Source organism: Manacus vitellinus, unplaced genomic scaffold, assembly GCF_001715985.3.
Source record: "Manacus vitellinus isolate BGI_N305 unplaced genomic scaffold, ASM171598v3 scaffold_32_pilon, whole genome shotgun sequence".
NCBI lineage: Eukaryota > Metazoa > Chordata > Aves > Passeriformes > Pipridae > Manacus > Manacus vitellinus.
In genome coordinates, this window is record NW_021940460.1 from 2,732,131 (window position 1) to 2,736,199 (window position 4,069).

Sequence of the window (4,069 nt, forward strand, 5' to 3'; positions counted from 1 at the left end):
GGTGGGGCTGAGGGTGCACTGAGGAGTTGGTGGGTGGGTTTGAGAAGCACTGGGGGCCGCGGGGTTTGAAAAGCAGCACTGTCCTGAGGGAGGAGAGTGACCTGTCCTTCTGGTGGCTGCTCAGGCCACACAGTGTAGGAAAAGGTTGTTCTCCATGAAGGTGGATGTGCTGCCAGTAAGAGTGAGGAGTGTGGTTCATGTGTCAGTCTGCCTGTAGGGTACAGAACAGTCTGCACTGAGAATATCTTGCCTGATCCCTGTGGAGCTGACCCAGCTCTGCCAGGTGAATGTTGCTGCTCTCAGCAGGGATGCTCAATAAGCCCTGGAATCTGTGACAGGAGGGGTCCTGGGAAGTGACAACAAGAGCATCCTGTCAGTGTCATGCACAGGAGAAGAGACCTGCCGGTTGTCTCCTGAGAAATAATGACAAGCTGGATAGTTTTTAAAGAGGATTGACTGAGTAGGTGAGAGCTGAGTAGAAAAATTATTGTTGAAAAGCCCCAGAACATGTTTTTTTTTTTCTTTTAACCCTCCTTGAGAGGATCTGTGTTTTCCAAGACAAACCTGAGCCCTGAGAGGATTATTCCACAAATTGTCTATCAGTTTGAGAGCATTGTAGTTGATGTCATGTAAGGAAGATGTGAATATCTTGTTTCACAGTGCTCTCAGTCTGACCGAACCAAGGGCTGCTCCCAAAGAGCATCCTGCTTCCCACTCCCTGCTTGTGGGTTAACCCTCATCTTCCTCACAGCTGATACAGCAACTGGGGAGGAATAACCCCAGGCACCAGTCCAGGCTGGGGTCAACCTGCTGGAGAGCAGCTCTGGGAGAAGGACCTGGGGGTCCTGGTGGACAACAAACTGTCCCTGACCAGCAGGGAGCCCTGGGGGCCGAAAGGCCAATGGGATCCTGGGGAGCACCAGGAAGAGCATTTCCAGCAGGGCAGGGAGGGATCCTGCCCCTCTGCCCAGCCCTGGGCAGGCACATCTGCAGGGCTGGCCCAGCTCGGGCTCCTCAGCACAGCAGGGCCAGGGAGCTCCTGCAGCGGGGCCAGCGCAGGCTGTGAGGATGAGGAGGGCACTGGAGCATCTCCCTGAGCAGCAAAGGCTGAGGGAGCTGGGGCTGTTCAGCCTCCAGAGCAGAGCCTGAGAGGGGCCCTCCCACTGTGTGTCAGGGGCTGCAGGGAGGGGGCAGAGGATGGAGCAGGCTCTGCTCGGGGGGCCCAGCAATGGCACAGCAGGAACGGGCAGGAACTGATGCCCAGGAAGCTCCAGCTGGACAGGAGGAAGAACTTCTTCCCTGGGCAGTGCCCCAGCTCTGAACAGGCTGCCCAGGGAGGGGCTGGAGTCTCCTCCCTAGGGAGATTCCAGAGCCCTCTGGACACAATCCTGTGCCCTGTGCTCTGGGCTGGCCCTGCCTGAGCAGGGAGGTGGCACCAGTGACCCACTGGGGTCCCTTCCAGCCTGACCCATTTGGGATCCTGTGTTGGTCCAGCACCAGGATCTGAGGAGATCTGAGTGGTTTTCTTTGTGTCTGACTCTTGGGCAGGGGGGATGCAGAGCTGTGAAGGCTCCATGTGGGAGAACTGGGACTGGGCAGCCAAGAAAAGGGGAAAAGCAGTTGATGATCCTGCTTCCTGCAGCACCAGCTGCCTTCAGGACAGATCAGGGCATCCTGATCCTTATTTTTGGTTGCTGTTCCAGGGTAGGAATTGCCATCTGATTCCTGTGGTGTTTTCCATGGGGTGTGTGGGACTTCACCTGTAATACCAAGAAAACAAAACAAAGCATTTGAGATGGGAAGGAACTCGCCTCAGTACCCAGTTAGGAAGCATTTAAATTAAAGATTTGATGGTAACATTGTTAAGATGATGAGTCATTACAGATTTCTGCAGTGAAACCTGCTCTGACTGATGCACTGCAGGCCAGGGGTAGAGCAAATGCAAAGAAAGACACAGCCTTTTGATGTTTTTTGCCTCTGTTTTTAAGGGCATGGTTTTGAGGAGCTTTGGCTCTCAGAGCCTCAGTTTCTAGAAAGACACAACAAGGCAAAGGTTGGTTTTTATACACAGTCGAGTTCTGACAGGCTGACAATCCTGGTGATTTAGGCATGGCTTTGCTGCAAATGTGAGGTAATTTGAGAGATAAAAGATATTTTTGTTTGCAAAGCCTCAGTCTGTTCCAAATGTCTTGCAACATGGAACTCTGTGTTAAACATCCAGGAACAATTCCTGTAAAGCAACTGGTCCTTCCTAGCTTGGCGTCCTGTGGTGTCTTGTTGATGTGTTAAAACCAGATAATCTTAATTTCCCTCTCCAAAGGTAAAATATAAACAAAGCAGTTCTCAGACCTCTGGTCACTCTTTGTTAATATACGATAAAAATACTGATTAAAATAAGAATAAAAATACTTATTTCCTGCTCTTCCTGAGAGGAAAATAATCACTCCTCTGGACAAATTTCCATGACCAGGTTGTATTTATTTAGTGATTCTTAATGATTTAATGTGAACTTGCAGACCAATTACTGCAAGTTGCCCATCTGGAGTTAGTTCCCATCATGGAATCATGGAATGGGTTGGGTTGGAAGGAACCTGAAAGACCATCCAGTTTCAACCCCCTGCCATGGCAGGGAACCTTCTACCAGATCAGGTTGCTCCAAACCCTGTCCAGCCTGACCTCTCAGAGCACAGAAAGAGGTAAAAGTGAAGCTATTTTTAAAAAATGCTTTTAGAGTGGGAGCTGGGAATTCCAGGGCTGGGAAATCCTGGTTTCTGGATAAACCCTTTTGGTGTAAAGTATCCCAAAGCTTGTACCTGGCGTGGGACACCTCTGCAGAAAAGTCACAGGTGTTCTTTTTGGTGTTCTTTTAGGAATTTGGTGAGCACAGGGGTTCTGGGTGTTACTGTCAATGTCTCCACAAAGTCACCACGGCCTCTAATAGAAACCAAGCTGCCACAGTATAAGAGCAAATGCTCATTTCATGGAATAACCAGCAACCAAGAGAGGAAACTGAGAGAAGAACAACAGGAATACCTAGGAAATAACAAAACAGCAAAATCTGGGATATTTTAGTCTGACCTGAACTAGTCGAACTGACTGGAAAAAAGATGATTTTGAATTATTTTCTTGCCCAAAAGCCTTGTCATAAAGCACTTTCAAAGTCACCTGAAGGATTCGGGCATTGCCCTTCCCTGGGCTGTCCATGAGCTGTCAGCTGTGGGGTTCTTGGCTTTATGATTTCACATCTTTCCCAGAATATTCTGAGTTGGAAGGGACCCACAAGGACCATCAAGTGCCCCTGTTTTTTCCCACGTGGGTAAATCCCGTTAAATCCCCTGTGGATTTAACACACGGTACTTACTGAATTACTTTGCTTTGGTTTAGTCAGCTCCTCCACATTTTGATTTGTGGCACATTTCTAAATCCTGGTGGCTTGTTCCTGCAGGTCTGAGGAGACTGGAGTGTGTTGGCACTGCCCTGGTGCCACTGCAGCAGCCACCGTGTGCCCAGGGCTGGGGGCACAGCCTGTCCTGGGCCTTTCTTCCCCAAAAATCTTGGAGAGCTTTTTGCTACCTTTCATCTCCCGTGAGAGCTCCTTTCTCCAACTCCTGTTTCACTTTCTCCTGCTGACTGCAGGGCGCTTTTATCACCAAGGCAGCTTCTTTCCATACTTCTGTACACCAACCTCATCCCAGAGCCACCAGGATTCCCCAGCTTTTCCAGACAAAGAGGTTTCCACTCTGGCTGCTCCAGCAATGGTTTCAAACCTGTTGCCACCTCCCTTCCCCAGCCCAGCAGCTGCACATCCTCATTGCAGAACCCCGAGTCCTACAGTCCATCAGGTATGAAAAGAACTTCTGCTCTTGCTTGTCAAAAAGAGAGTTAAAAGTGACACTTTTTGCATGTATTTCTGCAGTGCTCTGTCGTGTGGATATCTCAAGTGAGAAGTGGATAGAAAGTGTAAAGTCTAAATGGAAGAGAGACTTTTAAAGCCAAAAGTCTCTTTTTGGTGTTCCTGTCCTTCCTCCAGATTTTGGGGGTCCCCTGGTGAGTTTTCAGACAACCCCTG